At 43.6% G+C, this 17274-nt stretch overlaps 1 long non-coding RNA gene across 1 annotated transcript in view; it reads right to left on the minus strand.

The window, feature by feature from the left end:
- The window catches only part of LOC106025588 (uncharacterized), a 34575-nt gene extending 17443 nt beyond the window's left edge, over nucleotides 1-17132 (minus strand). The window contains exon 1 of the long non-coding RNA XR_010046288.1: nucleotides 16746-17132. This is a non-coding gene — a long non-coding RNA (uncharacterized LOC106025588). The remainder of the gene's footprint in view (nucleotides 1-16745) is intronic.
- Between the last annotated feature and the right edge of the window lie 142 nt (nucleotides 17133-17274).

The following is a 17274-nucleotide window of genomic DNA, read 5'->3' on the forward strand; positions in this document are numbered from 1 at the left end:
AGGGTAGTGACAGACAGAGGTCAGAGCAGAGAGAAGGGAGGAAGGCTGAAGAATCAACCGCACACTGGTCTCGTCGCCCTACAAGGGAGGTAGGGAAGGCTGTGTCTGTCACCACTCAGGCAGACTTCAGGGCCAGAAGGGTACCCTATGTGCTGCCACAGAGCCTTCACCTTCCTTAGCACTGCCCAGGCGAGGACAACCCCACACTCCCTTGTCCTCTGCAGCTTTAAGGCTAGAGCCCTGGGACCAGGCAGCCAGCTCCACCCAGACCTGGCATCCAGTCAGCACACTTATGGGGAAACCACCCTTCCCTGCCTGGTTTTCTCTGGAGCTCTGACTTTATGGCAGTCTCTAATATCAGGGTGGCACCCTGGTTTCCCAATTCAGTCTCTGAGTATAACTCCTGGGGCAGGCACTGTTGATTGAGTGACTGGGGAGAGGGCCCTAGAGAGTGGAGATGAGGCAAATCTGGCCCAAGATGGGCAGATTCACTGTGCATCCCCCAAGCTTGCTTCCTGGGTCTAGCCAGAGGCCCCCAAGACTGGGAGGTAGGAGAATTTTGGACTGGCATCCATTAGTCTCCCAGGTACTTAAAAAGGCTCTGGTCAGGTAGAGAGAAAGGAAGCCAACAAGGGAGACAGCCAGGCCAGGGCTGGGCTGGCTCTGGGAGGGTAAGGTAGGCCTGTCTCCAAGCTGCCCTCTCCCCTGAGGTTTAGCATTGGTGGGGACATGTGACCTGCTGCCTGTGGCCCTTGCTGCTTTTCCCACCTGATGAGTTATGGAAACTTGGGACTGACATTGGCCAGGATCATTGTTCCAAAAGCCAGCCCTTGACTCATGCCAGGTGGAGCTGGTTGAGGCCTGGATACCCGACTCCATCCAAACAGCTGATCTGCCTGCTGGCAAGATTCTCTGTCCCATCACTCCAGGAAATGGAAATATTCCTGAAACTTTTCACTTACAGCTGCTTTTACTTTATAAGTCTGTGCTTAAAATAGCTCTAAGTTGGGCCTCTGGTTTACCTTTTCCGAGGTTAAAAACAGCCAGCTCGGCATTGTCAGGAGCCTGCGGGAAAGGCGGTGAGGAGAAAGAGTCTGGCCGGAAAGCACTTCTTTTTATATAACATTGAGTTGCAATGCTTATAATTTAAAAGTTAAGTAAATACTGGGTTTGCTCTTGAGACTTATTTTCTTCTACAAGGACTAGAAGAATTGTATATGAATAAAAGGCATCAAGAAGAGACATTCCCAGCACAACTTTCTGCCACAACGCTGATTTTAAATGAGTGATTGCACTCAACCAACACCCTTGGGAGCCTCCTGGGCCCACAAACTGGCTGAGGGTCTAAGTCCAGGTCTCTCTGTTCATAGACTCTTGGGCTAGGGGGAATGATAACAGGCTGGGAAACTGAGAGTGAAAGGTGCAGGGGTACACTTAAGGCCAGGCTCTAGCAAGGTCAGGCTGGGAGGCAGTGTCTTAAGGCCCCAGGCCAGAACCATATCCATTGGGGAAATTGTGCGAAGCACTTCCTGATGGGCTGCTGCAGGGACTCCAAACCTCCATGAAAAAGGAGAAACTTCGAATTTTCCAAGTACTGGCAGAGTTAGTCTGTCTTGGAAAACCCCAAATGTCCTATGCTCGCTTTCCCTGGATTAGGGTCCTGGGAGATCTGGCTTTCCTGTCCACAAAACCCAGTAGACAAGAAAGTTAGGAGGCTGAGAGAGGAGTCCACAAGTTTCCTGCTACTCCACATCATGAGTGCAGCCTGACTTGGGCAGCCCTGGGAGAGAAGCCCTGCAGATATAGGTAGTGGGTGGGTTGGTGATGGGGATGATGATCAGACCCTAATTGCGCCAACATGGCAACCACTGGGTTCCAACGAACCTTGACAGACCTCCTGGAAATAGAAGACACCTGATTCAGATCACATTATGAACCACTGGGGTGGGGTACAACAGGCCTATGAGAGTCATTTAGGTCTGACCCAATGCCTGCATATTGCAAGCCACTCAGAGTTAAAAGTCTCCTCGTGGTAGTGGTGCTGTTGGGCAGGTGACTCACTTTCCTTTCCTGCCCCGACACTTCTTAGCCATGAGGCTGGCTCTAGCAAGCACCTTCCTGTTCACCCTCAAAGTCACATCTCTCTGATTCCACAGGGCCTGCCCCCAGTTCTGTGTTTGCTCTGGCTTAAGATATGTACTACCTGCCTCACTACTCATCTGACTGTAGCAACTGAGCTGCTTGTGTCCCCACTGCAGGGCAGTGAACCTGGGCCAACCAGGAGGGTGGGAAATGTGCCATCTGGCCTGGGGAAGCCATAGAGGCTGCTTGCCTTGGCCCACCATGTGTGGCTTGCTAGTGACCATTGCAGATAAGAGCTATACTCTTGGTTGTATGATCTGGACAACTATGTCACTGAGGGCTCACTCTTGGAGGTACTGTAAGGGCCAGGACAGGAATACGACTAACCTGTGAGTTCCAGTGAGAACCATGAAAAACAAGATTACAGTGACGTGGGTACATCCTTAACTGAGTGAAAGGACCTAGGTCACCAGGAAAGGGACTGTCCTTGGACAGGAACGCTCTCATGAGATTGTGCCCAAGCTGGAGGTAGGGCAGGGGCTGGCTGGCAGAGGCTATTAGGGGCTGAGTCCTGTGGGCCAGGTCATAATACGATAGTCCCAAATCTCATATTCCTGTGATGACTCCTTGACTGTACCAGGCTTTGCTTGATTTCTTGGGAGAAGGGTCCACAGAGTGGTAAATGTATGTGAGATGGTTCTTGATTATCTATTGGTTGTCTCGTGCAGGGCCAACGAGTCTTCCTGGAGAGATGGGCCTGACTGACTATGGTCCCACTTAGCAGAATACCTCTTACTCCTCTCAAGGGATACTGGCCAGGTGACGCCCTGGGGAAAGGAGTAACCTCCCCCACCACAGTGCCACCTTGCCATTGCTTCTCCACTTTAGAGCAGCCTGCAAAGCGTAGATGACCCAGGCCAAGTCTCACCTTGTCATGAGACGGTGAGTATGGGGCATGTGCATGTCTCTTCCCTGGATTCACTTAGCAGGCTTGTCAGCTGCCAGCAAGACCTTGGCTCAAGAGGGGATGAGCTATGCTCATGATGCTACCTTCCTCCATCTGTTTCTCCTACTTCACTCATTCCTTTTGCTGTGGTCTCTGAGGCTCAGCCCAGTTTTACTTCCCTGTTGATTTGTTGGGTGTAGCCCAGGGACGGATCATGTAGACAGTGGCCAGGTACTTTTCAGTCCTCCTTGGAGTGTTCTGACAACAGCCACTTTGGGGAGTGGCTCACCTCTTACATGGCTATCTTGGGGCTCTGGTCAAGAAACTCCCTCTTGCCTGAAAAATTGACCTGTCATACTTCCACCGCCAGCAACTGCCCATACATAGGTGACATTCCTTTAGTAAAGAGTTGTCTTCCACCAGCTGGCTGATATACCACTGTCCCCTGTGTTCACACAACTGGCTCATGTAGGAGCAGGTTTTCTACTGTGAGACAAATTCAATTCTTATGAAGGTTTTTAAGCAGCTTTCATGTCATACTTAATATTGTCTTTTGTTTCTAGTCCAAAAGCGTCACATTGTTCCTCATTTACCAGTCATCTTTTATTCCTCATTGTGGTCACAAAGGAAGTTTGAAGTTCATAACATCATTCTGATGAGTGGTCAAAGTCTGTCCGCATGTTCTCAACTGTGTAAGCCCCTGTGCACTGAGGATTGTTCTATGAAGAGGTTTGCTGTTGAGGTTGGGTGCTCTGTGGTCCTCTGAGGAGGCCAAGATGATTCTGGCCACACTGGCACCTGGCGGGACAGTACATCTCATCTGAGTACTGACTTATAGACACTGCCAATGACCCCAACGTTGCTCAGGGTTTTCCAGGAGCTCTTGTGTGTGTCTGTGTGTTTAAGGAACCCATTTACCTCTTCTGTCCCAAGGGGATGAACACTTGGGAAGAAACTTGGGAGAACTAGAAATATGCACTGAGCCATTTTCACTGTTTTGTCTCTCAGGTGAGAGTCAGATTCTGAAATCCTATTGGAGAAACAGTGTGATTTAGTTGATGCCAGCACCACTGACTTTCTCAGCCAGGCTCAGGAAGTCTAGAGTCACAGCAGCTCCAAAAGGGGCTGGGCTAGAGCCAGCTTTGGTAGTGAAACCTGGTCCTCTCAGTCTTTCTGTGTCTGAGACTCCTGCATCTCTGGTGGGTTGTGTTGCCTCTGTCTCTCTCCAGCTCATACAGTGCTTTTGCTGTACATGAGCTCATCTTCCCTTCTGTAGTCATCTCTGTCTCAGTCACTGACAGGTTGATTGCAAGAGGCTCCTGCCTTAATTGCTTCACAGTTCACCACAGAGGGAAGAAGATACATCTTTCTTAGCAGGCAGGCAGACTCCTGGACCAAGCATAGGTTTGGGGACAAGCACAGTTATGGTGAAACCAGCAAAGCAACTGAAAAGGTGCCACACAAAAGGGAACTTAATGGACAGACTGCATGAGTCTGGCTACCTTCCTCCATTTGTCCTACCTACTTCTCCCTGTCTTCCCTCCTGTGGACCCTGAGGCTGAGCCCAGTTCCCCTAGGCTGTTGAGTCTGTTGGGAGGATCACGAGATGTCAAGGGGAACAGGAAGGTAGGTGTGCTGAGCATGGAGAGCCTCCTACCAGAGATTGTTAGAAGGCAGAGGCAGTGTCGTTCTTATAGGCAGTGAAAGGGTGAGGGTGCCACTTTTCCTGTCTTCTCTGGAAAAAGTGCTGTTTGCATTAGCCAGGAAAAGTATGTAGGTGTCACAGACCCTACTAGATACCCTTGGTCAAGTCCATAGGAAGTAAACAGTGGATAAGGGCAGACATGACAAGATGCTGTACCACTCTCTCTCTCTCCTCATGATCAGTATATAAACTGTGTATGTCTTTAGTAGTGAAGCAAACTGTTTATTGAGTGTCTGAGTTCCCAGAATGCCTCTGTATTGAGTGTCTGAGTTCCCAGAATGCCCCAGTCTACCCACATCCAACCCTGCCAATTACTCTCTGAGCTGGTTCCTGCCTTTGGTCAGAGCCATCAGTGACTGTTTCCTCTGTGTTGCCCTTGTCTAGTTGGTGTTAGTCTCAGGGAGCTCTGGACCTTAGGTGAGGCCAAGGTGAGGAAGAGGAAGAGGAAGGCCTCCTCCATCTCTTGGGTAAGTCAAGAATTTCAGGGGCTGGGGATACCTCATAGTGAGCTCTCTAAATTGAGAGGTGAGTACTAATGGTGGGGTCAGGAGTACAATTCTTAATTTTCTCATGAAATTTCAAGGACTCAAAACCAGTTTGCTACTGGATCTTTAGCTGGAAAAGACAAAATCTGCCATTCCTAAGCAGATTTAAGTTTCCAATGACTCTTAATTAACAAGACTGTTCCAGTAATTGATCTTACAATTATTTTAAGGTTGAAAGGTGAGGGTACTGGCTGCTGAGTGGGTAACAGTGCCATCTGCAACTCTGCAGCTAAACTAGCATTGGCAGAAGGAAACTGGATGCTCAAGGGAAAGCAGAAAGTAATAGTCAATGTGCTGGCAAGATGTTGAGACATGCTCTGTTAACAGGGTCCCTTCTTCTCTCAGCAAGGCCTGCAGATGTTTTATTCTTAAAGAAATGCCTGAAATGGCTTATTAGCCAAGGTAATTTATTTTAAAAATTATGATAGCATGTGTTACAAAGCAAATATTTTCCTTGACTCATATTTCAAAAAATAAACATTTTAATTAAATTTATTTGTGGTTTGGATCTGTCCTGCATTTTCCATTCTCAGGGATATCTTAATTTAGCTTTAAATAGCATTCAAATCTTTATTTCAGACGTGTTAATATAATTGTCTGCCTGGAAAAAAACCAAGAGAATGCTTAATAAACTCCATGACTCTGTCTATTCACAAGCACACGTGCTTCCAGACATCTGTTGTTAAACATGAATGCAGTAAGATGATACCGTTTCCTTCACTGACCTGTTCTGTTGGTACCTTGGCTGTGACCCACCTGAGTCTGGATGGGAATGGAGTCTCCTCATCAAACTCAAATGCTTCTCTCAAGGCCTGAGGAACTCGCCCTCCTCTTACCACGCAGACCTGCCCCTGCTCTGCTTTGTAACTGGACTCTAGCATACAGCACCGCCTACTTTCCAGGAGAAAGGTAGGGTGCCTCAAGATCTCCCTGAATATTCTTTGCTACTCCTTGCTCCATTTACAATGCCTTCATTTTATTTTTTTTTTCAAATAAATTTTTTCACATCATCTTTTGAGATCAAATTCCAAAAACACAGAGTATCAAGAAGTCATCATAATTTCACCACTACTTTTTCCTTCACCCCATTATGTTGCTGCAACTGTTATCGACCAAAAGAGAACATATTCATCAAAAATCAAAGCTAAGTCTGAAAGTCAAGTCATCCTAAACTTCTTCACAGTATTTGAAGCTACAGACTATTTTTAGCTGCAGATAGCCACACATCATTTCTACTGTCCTCCTGAAAGACACAGGAAATACTATTTCTGAAGCAATGTCACTTACCAGGATCCACAAGAGCAAATCTGTGCTCAGTTGACAGAAACAAGTCCTTGAAAAATTAGTTTAATACAGAAAAAATATGTAATGTGCACACCTAGTGAGATTCATTTATGAATAGGACATAATTCAAAATGATATAAAGTGTAGTCAAATTTTATCTTTTCATTAAAACAGTTCAGCTTAGTGGGATCATTTATTCACATGTTTACTTACTTATCTTCCAAAGCTAGAGACCCCATGTGTCAGGGACGATACTTAATGAGTCACACTCCATATATGAACTCAACACATCCATCCTATGCAGGGCTTAGAAGATATGAAAGGCAGTGCTCACACATTAATGTAGATTAAAGCTTACATGAATTTGAGCCTTTTCTTTTCAAAATAATGTGAGGATATTTTAGACCCCTACTGTCGATTGTAGGGATAGATGAATCTTAGTGTATATGCCACTGGAAGTGAGCATGAGATAGATGAATCTTTATAAAATAATGTACTAAAAAGAAGGCTAAAAAATAGAAACTATAACATAGCCAAGAATCCTTGAAAACTGACTGCCAACGCTAGTCATGTTGAATATTGAAGTGAGAGTTGGCAGTTCCTCTGTGTGTGTATGTGTGTGTTGTAGAATGAACCCGGGGTCTCACACATACTACATAAGCACTTTACAACTGATTTATAACCCCAGCCATTTTTATTTTATTTTGAGAGAGAGTCTTGCTTAGTTTTGCGGGCTGGCCTGAAAGTCATGATTGTCTTGCCTCCTAAGTACCTGGTGTTACAGACATGTATCTAGATTGGCACTTCTTTAGAACTTTGGTCTTCAGGAGAAAATTATGGCATATTTATTTTATCCTTAAAAATAGAAGGTTTTACAACTTTAAAGGCTATCATCAACTCTGAGACAAATTTTCTACGTGTATTTTTCTTGAGCTTTTATTTTAGATACCTTTGGGACCTATAGTTGTTTGGGAATCTAACTTACACATGGTTAGGTCCCTTGGGCAGGGATCCCATTTCCAGCAGGTCTACTGAGAAGAGCTGCATTGATATGGTAAGCACTTCTGTCTGACTCATGATGTACGGCAACACTTTCTGCCTACATAATTTTATGTAAATAATTGGCCTTGTCAACAGTTTGTTTCTGCCAAAGGAGAAGGATTAGCTGCCTTTCCAGGAAGAGCAGCCACCTGTATTCATGTGATCTGATTAGAAGGGATCCCTAAGACCACCATGAGGATTCAAAAATCACTATTTAGTTTCCTTTAAAGTGAAGTGGAATGGTGAAGTTTATTATTTCCCAGGGCTGTAAGAAAAATATTAGGATCATACATGCTTTGAATGTGAGTGGGTGAAGAGGTCATGTTGTGAAGCATGCCTCATGGAGTCACCTCCTGACTACTAGGAAGCATTATGGACACCACTGATTTTATGTAGCTGATGAAGAACAAACCAAAAGGAGGGCTTTTGGAGGAGCCCTCCAGGAACAGAAGGGAGACCCTATAGAACTAAGTATAGACCTTTTAATAAGGGCTCAGAATACATGCTTTTCCATTACCAAGGATTTGTGAGATGTCCATAAATATGTGTGACCTTAGAGCCCTGATGAGTGAGTCACTTCCATGGAAGATCAGCTCTCACTTGGAGGCAAGATGTGAGCTGTGATTGGCTATCTCCTCAACTGATCCTGGAGCCCAGATGTGGCCTCTTCTGAGCATGCACCTATGTATTCCAGACCCCTTTCCTTGTGGCAATGTCAGGAGGGATTATGTTGTGAGTCAGATGCTGTCCCGCCCTTCCAAGCTAAGATGCCTATGCTTTGGTAGATTGTGGGCAGGACAGCGAGGGAAATGAAACAGGAAATCAGAGCAACAATCTCTTGAGATTAGGTTTCCAACATATAACACTTGGAAAGCTTTTGCAAGACCTGAATGTAGTATGTTTTCTGAGGTACTGCTTGCTACAATTAAAAGTTCCATAATCTCTTATCTCAGCCCTGAGACCAGATGAAATTTAGAATTCAGATTTTTAACCCCAGGGATGATAGCCTGCCTATCTTGTAAATGACAAATTACATAGCAGAAGAGTACTCCCCGTATCTGAATGTTTCTGTGCCTTGGAAATGACATACTTGGGTAGCTACACTAGGTGCAAAAACAAACTCTACTGTTTCTTCAAGTTATGACAACCAATGAGTGTAAAAACAACTTTCCATGTTTAGAGAATTTTGGTTTATATGGTACACTATTGAGCACAAGAGATTGCAGATGCATATATATATATATATATATATATATAGTATTTTGGAATAACTTCCTAGAAGTTTTCTAAAGTTTGGGTGTGTGATCCATAATTACTTTATTTTACTATTAGGTATATTAAGATCCAGGCTTATTTTGGTCCACATGAGAAGCTAACTGATCCCAGCACCATTTTTTTGAATAGACTATTCTTTTTCTACTGAATTGGCAACATTACTGAAATGAACTGGATCCAGTCTAGATTTTATATTATATTCTATTCCATTGATCTACATATCTATCCTTATCATAACTTAATACAAATCTCAAAACAAGGTAATGTCGGTATACCAACTTTGTTCTTCAAAACTCTTCTGGTGTTCTATTTATTTTTGTTTGTTGATATATGTTTTAGAATCAATATGTCAGTTTCCAAAAAGAAGAAATTGAAGCAGGGACGAAAGAGGAAAAGGCCAAAATGGAAAGAGGAAAAGAATGAGGAAGTGGAGGAGAAGAGAGAGGAAGAAGTATAGAAAGAGGAGGAGAAAAAAGAGAATGAGGGGGCTGGGGATTTAGCTCAGCGGCATAAGCACCTGCCTTGCAAGCAGGTGGTCGTGAGTTCGATCCCTGGTACCGGTAAAAAGGAAAAAGACAAAAAAAAAAAAAAAAAAAAAAAAAAAAAAAGAGAATGAGGAGGAGGAGAAAGCGCAGGAAGGAGAAGGAAAGGCAGAAGGAGAAGGAGAAGGAAAAGAGGAGAATGATAAGGAGGCAAGGATTACATTAAATCTGTGGATCAGTTAATCTAAGGAAAACTGACATCATAACATCACATCACCTCGTCTTCCAACCCCTGAATGTGGCATAACCCTCATTACTTATCTTTTATTTTAGTCCACTATGTTTCATAGTCCTCATCTCATAAACTTTACATATTTTATGCTAAATCTATTCCTAGATATTTGTTTCTATGGTATTGTAAATGGAAATTACTCAAAACTTTATTTTCTAGTGCTCATATCTGATATATAGCAATGCATATTATTTTAAAATACTGATATTTTAAAATACTTGTACACTCTTGATAAATTCACTTGTTTAGCAGTATTTTTTGTAGATTCCATAGAATTTTCTATCAGATTATCATGTTTCCTAAGCACAAAGCCACTTTCACCTTTTTCTTTCCAGCCGGCATGGATTTTATTTTATTTTACTTATTGCCTAGACTGGGGCTACAATATAGAACAGAAGAGGCAAACGATGACAACTTTGTCTTATTTCCAGTCGCAGGAGAAATCACTCAGCATTAAATGTGTTACCTCTAAATTGTTCACAGATACGGTTTCTTAGAATTGGGATGTTTCCTATAATTTTAGTAGTTTAGTAGTAAGTTTTTAACATAAAAGTATGTTGAATTTTGTCAAATGCCTTTTCCTTGTCTATTTACTTGGTATTTTTTTCTTAATCTATTAATAGGGCAACTTATTTGATTTTTGGTTATTATTGCAATCTTGTCTAAACCCCACTTAGGCATAAGGTTATTCTTTTTTTTTTACACATCGACTCGATTCATCAATATTTTTCCAAGGATTTTTTTTCTGTCTTCATGAAGAAGCTTGGTTTAGAGATTTGTTTCCTTCTTTGAAATTGTCTTTATCTACTTTAGTATCAGGGAAATCTAGCCTCTTAAAATGAGCCAGGAAAATAATCCCTCCTTGTCAACATTCTGCAAGAGTATGTATAGACTTGGTGTTATTACTTGAATGTTTGGCAGAATTTACCAGTGGAAAGTTGAGGATGTTACTGTATGCCTGTAATTCTAGTACTTGGGAGGCTGAGGTGTGAGAATCACTAGTTCAACCAGCCTGGACTACACAGGAAGACCCTTTCTCTCTTTTTTTTGTACCAGGGATCAAACTCACGACTTCACACTCGCCAGGTAGGCGCTTATGCTGCTGAGCTAAACCCCCGGGTCCTTGCAGACCCTTTCTCAAAAAAACAAAGCTAAAACAAAACACAAAAATTAACTGGCAGTAGAGTCATCTGGATTTTGGATTTTCTGTGTGAGATGAATATAAATCATGGACTCAAATATTTTAATAGGTACTTTGGTAGTTTGTATCTTTTAAGGAATTTATCCATCTTATCTAAATTGCTGGTTTTATTAGTTTAAAATTATTGACAGTATTTCCCAAAGTTTTTAGGAAGTATGCAGGGTCTGTAGTTATACCTTCTCTGTCATCATGTACTTAAGATTTTATGTCTCTTTTATGTCTGTCTTGCCCTTCATTCTAGATATTGGTTTATTGACTAGTGTGTCTCAAAGAATAGCCTTTAGATTTTATTATCTTTTTCCGTTTGCTTTCTATTTCAGGAATTTTATGCTTATCTTTCTCACTCCTCTCTTATAGTGACTTTAGGTTTAATTTGCTTTCTTCCTTAAGCTTTCTATTTTGGAACAGTATGGCACTTTTATTCTTTCTAAATGAACACTCAAAGCTATACATTTCCCTCTAAGTATTTCTTTATATGCATTTCTCAAGTCTTGAATCAGGGTTTTTTTGGGGGCGGGGTGTGAAAATGATGCCAAGGACTGAAACCAGGGACTTGTGCAAGCTTGGCAAATGCTATATCATTGAGCCACAGTCCCCAACTCCTTTCATGTGTTTTATTTATTTCTTATTATTTCTTTAACATTTTAATTCTTAGAGTTTAATCCTAATTAAAGTATCCTAAAAGCTAAAAATGCATCATATACAAAGATGTTTGTTACAATATTTGTTAATCATGGAATACTGGAAACATTCTAAACTTACATAAATATGGTGTTACCAGTTAGGTAAGACTCAATGTATCTAACAGATGATTAATATGCTGACATCAAAAACATTTAGGAAGGCCAGTGGTTCAAACCTACATTCCCAGAACTTGGGAGGCCGAGGAAGGAGGATTGCTGAGAGTTTGAGGCCAATACGGGATACATAGTGAGTTCAAGGTCAGCCTAAACTAGACCTGCCTCAAACAAAACAAAACAAAACAAAACAAAATAAAACAAAGCCAACAACAAAACCCTAAACATTTAGGGAGAGCTGTAATTATATGAGAAAGCACTTATAATATTGCATTTAAAAGGCATCAAAACTACATGTATGGCACGATCACAGTGCTCATTCCAGGGCCAAGCAGAAACATGAAGCACTGTCGAAACAGTAATAGTATATGGTTTATTGCAGTACAATTATAGTGTGTGTGCCCATTGTCATACACTGTATCCTGTTCTGAAGTTTTATACTGCTCTTTGACCTGCAAATGACTTTATAAAGAAAAGTTCAGTAAGCTATGTAGCATACACTCCCATAATCTGGGACACCATATGTTATGGTTTTGATCCAAAATATCCCCCAAAAGCCTTGTGTTCAGAGTTGAATCATGAGTGGATTAATTAATCCACATCGGAATGTTTGGAGGTAGAACCTAAAGAGGTGGTTATTAGGGATGTGGCTTAGAAATGTGCCTGTCTTCTTCTTTTACTCTTTGCTTCCTGGATCCATAATGTGACCAGTTCCTCTGCCTGGCCCTTCCACCATTCTGTTTCTGCAATGCAGCAGATTGAACAAGAGGACTGAACCCTCTTGAAAACTCTACCAGGATGAACCTGTACTCTTTTAAGCTGTGGGTCCTGTGTTCAGTGATGAAAAGTGACTAAGAAAGACATCCTCCATGCATTTTTCTTGACTGTCTTTATAGGACAGAATCTTTTGTCTTTTGCCATCTCACTCTGGTGTACAGAACAGTGCATGGCACAGAGAATACACCTAATAACTATTTGTTGAAGGAATAATTGAGTGTATGTATATGCAAATTAAAGCCCTCTGGTGCTGCTTGAGCCACTGGTTTGGTGGTGGCTGGACTTGCCCTTGTTTTGTGCCTTAGCGGCTGTATAAGGTTCACAAACTTCTTAAGCCCACAACCTCAGTTTTCTCATACATGAAACAGAAATACATACCTCATAAGACTTTTGTGAAGATTAGAAATGAGAAATGTAAGCCCATGTCCCTGGGCCTGAAAATAATAACTATTACTAAGCTGATTAATGAGGAAGATACCCAATAACTTAGAAGAAAAAAATTCTCCTATATGACTTTCAGGTAAAGTAACAAGCATCTCATTAGCTAGTGGCTGAGGCCAGCTCTCTCCTCTGCCCTCCAAAGAAGACAGGGCCCTAGGATTCTTTCACTGTGCATTTAGCTAGGCTCTCTGTCTATAGATAATTATCTTGAGTGGGTTGCTTAACCTCAATGTTTTGCTATACAGTGGAATAAGGTTGACCCAGTTGGCAGGAACATTGAGGCTCGATTATTAAATGACTGAAGTGCACTTTGCAACTACCAAGTGCTATAAATATATATGCTGAAGTAAACTTGTTTAACAAAAGACTTCAGCTGAATTTGCCTCCTGGGAACCCCAGGGCATCAGGCTGAGTGGCCTGGGCTAAAGAGGGATCTGTATCTCAGCAGCAAGAGGGAATAGAGCCATTGCTCCCTCTACCTTTGTCTTCTACCCCTCCTAGGTGGGCCCAAACCTCTGTTGAAGTGGGGAAGCAGGGCTTTAAACATTTATTATCTTGATATAGAGACCTGGGACAATGTTCAAAAGTGAAGGCACAGGGAAAGAAATCATCTCTCCACTCAATTATATGAATGTGGGTTTTAACCCAGAGCTCAAAGTCCTTCTAAATATTTGATTGCCTAGTATTATGATAACCATGCCATATAATTGATTCACATAATACATATTTACTAAACATTTTCTATGTGGCCAGATCAATCAGATCTTGGCCCTCTTCTCAGGCTGCTGAGAGGAAGGCAAGGGGAGGCAATTGACAGCAAGCAGAGGAGAAACAGAAGGGCTGTGAGGTGAATTGGCAGTGTGATGGGCAGGAGTGTTGCAGTGAGTGTGGGTCAGAGTGGAGGGGTCACATCAAGGAAAGAGCATTTGAGGAGGCCTGTCAGAGGAAGCCAGTCCTGCTAACAGAGACGTACAGATGCCAAGGCTCAGAGGTGACCATGGATATAAGGGTATCATTAAGCAAGTACTATGGAGTCTGAGGTATAGGAGGAAAGGGGAGAACTGGGAATGTTTCCTTATTGGGTCAGAGATGGCTTTTTCTGGGTAGCAGTTGAGCATGTTGACAAGATAGAAAATGTGGATCTGATGAGGAAGTGCATCCCAGAAAGAATGGACCAAGGATCAATCCTAAGATCCAAGGACTTTAGGTGGGTCACACAAAGGAATATGGTTATTAACAGTATAGAAACAGAGCAGGACTGTCATGGATGCCAGAGTAAGTCTTGTTTCCAAGGAGGGAGTTGGTGTATCAGTCAGTTTGGAAGGTTGGCTGAAATCAGGTCTGGAGATTAGCTTCTGAATAAGAGGCCAATGGGAACTCAGTAAGGTGAGCTCCACTGGAGTTAGGGCATGAGGAGCCCAGAAGGACCCAGAAGACAATGGCCAATTGGAGTGCTGAGTGGAGAGTCTGGTAGACTTCTTTTTTTGTCTTTTTCTTTTTTTACTTTTTTATTGGTACTGGGGATTGAACTCACAACCACACACTTGCAAAGCAGGCACTTATGCTGCTAACTTAATCCCCAGCCCCTAAGAGTCTGGTAGACTTTTAGTACAAGTGTTTGAATAAAGGGAACAGAGGAAATGGAGGGGTACAGGGTGACTGAAGCTGAAGCATGATCCCGGAGGGAGCGGCCTAGGATGGGGTAGGCACTTCATTCCTCCTAGCAGGGTCAAGGATGTGCAGAGTAGCTGCCAGATGCTGGCAGCCTATTGATTTGACAGGAACTTCGCAGACTGAAAATGCTTCCTCTAAGAAGGGCAAGGGCATCCCACCAAGGTGAGTAGTGCATAGGTCAGGGAGATGGGAAAGAAAATGACTGACATTTTTAAGTGATGAAGGCACACATGCAAGAATGCAGGTGGTCTGGCGCTCAGTGTAGGTACATCCAATACCTCAGGGGACACCACTGGCATGGGAGTGAGGTGTTCAATTCTTGAGAAAAAGGTTCTAGGCATCAGCAACGCCCCTACATTGTACTTCTATTAAGGGTATGATTGGCATGGGCTTATTTTGTTACAAAAAAAATGAGAGACTGTATTAGCCAGCTTGGGCTGCTATAACAAATTACAACAGTGGTGGTGGTGGGGCGGTGGTGATGGAATTTACACAACTAGAACTTACTGATTTATTGTTGGTACTGGAAATCAAACTCAGGATTTTGTGCTTGCCAGGTAGGCAGGCGCTGTGCCTCTGAGCTATATCCCTGGCCCTAACAAGAATTTATTTTATCAGTTGTGGAGAATGGGAGCTCAAGATCAAATCCAGCAGGCATTTGCTCCTGGTGAAGGGGATCTTGGCTTGTCAAGTGAGAGTTTTCTCCCTGTTTGCTAATGTGACTTTTTTGTGTGTCTGCAAATGGAGTAGTAAGAGCACTTGAAGTTTGTAGTGTCTGTTCTTAGAGGGACACTGATTCTTTTTGATCAGCTGTTACTCTTAGAATTTCATTTAACTTTAATTACTACTGGGTAAGCTTTATCTCCTCCAGTAGTGGTGAACCTATGCCATGTGTGCTGTAGTGGTCTATTTGAAAGCTCTAAAAGGTTTGCCACTGTGCTATGTAATACAGTCACAGTGAGGGTAAATTTGGGAGTGAGATATACAACTCAGTACACAGAAAACATCTACTGGATGAAACAGACACTTCAAGAGAATTTTAGTGGAATCAGGCTAAATAATCAGTAGAAGTAAGAACCCTGGATGTATTAGTACAAAGCAGGTGATGCCTTATTAGCTAGGGCCTACAGCCCAGATAGCCTATGGTTCACAGACCCCGCAGTCCACAGAGCCTACACTGATGTCCCCCAGACCCCACAGTGGAGTTTAGCAGAACAGAACCATCATATTTCTAGGCCACTGAGTACTGCCACGTACTCAACAGCTGAGGGCTGGCCTTCATGGAGCCCATTATGAGGGTGTAGGCTGGTAGGGGCTCTGCTTCTTTTCTCTGTAGACAACTCTCTATATCTGTTCCCACAAAAATCTAGAGTGATCTTGCCTAGTACAGAGGTCATGGGCCACATGGATACTGAGAATTAGAAATGTGGCCATAGTGTAGTATATTATAAGTATTAGTATAGTATACTGTAAGTATCAAGATATAGGATACTATAAGTATCAAGATACTCATTAACACTATTGCATACTAATTACACATGGAACATTTGTATTGACTGAGTTAATAAAATTTATTCCTAAAATTGCTTCTGGGTGATATTTGTTACTTTGAAAAGTGTAGCTATAAGAAAATTTAAATTACAATTGCAGTTCCTACTTTACCTCCCCAGCTCTGTCTTGAAGGGTGGATGCCTTTCACAGCCTCAGATATAACAGTCTACTCTGAACATGGGTCTCTCTTGCTTCCTCACTGCCACGGTCTGTCTCAGGCCCACTCTGTCCCATGGCCAAGGCCAAAGTGGCCCTATCTTGGAAGCATTTCTGGACTCCCATATCCATGCTGTTTTTCCTTCCAGCCCCTTTCGCTATGTAGGGGCTATGTAATTAAACCTCCCTAGGCCTGGCTGCTACCCCAGGTACTGGTCCTACTCAGTGCAGACCTAGAGGGCCGTCCTAAGGTGCAGCAGTGAGCAAGCAGCTGGCTGTGGAAGCATCAAAGCCGTTTCCTTTTACAGTGTTCTTGGCGCAACAGCCTTCTACTTCTTCTAAGTAAAGTCATGCATCAGGAACTGGGTGGAAGTGTTAGGAAGTTGCAAAATCACATACACTTGGTCTGCTGGGAGGGGTTGGAGAGCAGAACCCAGTCACGGGAGACGCAGTCACAGCAAATCGCACACTCTGGGGTCTGCAGAGGCTCACCCACCGAGACCCCGACCTCTTCTTTGCTCCACCGGCCCCATTCCCTCGAAGACCCTGACTGCGACAGGAGAACAGGGCCGCAACATCAGATGTGCCCGGCCGAGGGTCTCCCGGAGTCCCAGGGACCCAGTCAGAGCCGCAGAACTACCCAAACAGCCATAGCGCCCCGAGCGCGCAGCCCCTTTAAAAGGTTCCGTCGGAGCTGGACTGTGACGTAATAGAGGTGCGAAGGGCGGAGTCTGTGCGCAGCTCCAGCGTGGGGGGCGGGGCAGGGAGGCTCGGCCATCCTGACGAGCGCAGCAGAGGAGCAGTTACCGGTCCACTCGGCTCAGGCCCCGCCCCATCCCCACCCCCAAATATCCCGCCCCACCAACAGACCCCGCCCGGCTCACAGGCCTCCTCAGGCCCCGCCCCATCCTGAGGCCGCAAGCCCATTGAGGCGCCGCTGCAGACCCTAGGTCACGCCGCGCTCCAGAGACCTAACTCAGAAATGGTTTCTCTCCAACAGGCCCCGCCCTACCCCTTAGGGTCTC

Source organism: Cavia porcellus, unplaced genomic scaffold (genome assembly GCF_034190915.1).
Source record: "Cavia porcellus strain 051 isolate PalLab524CR breed Dunkin Hartley unplaced genomic scaffold, mCavPor4.1 scaffold_2, whole genome shotgun sequence".
NCBI classification, from domain to species: domain Eukaryota; kingdom Metazoa; phylum Chordata; class Mammalia; order Rodentia; family Caviidae; genus Cavia; species Cavia porcellus.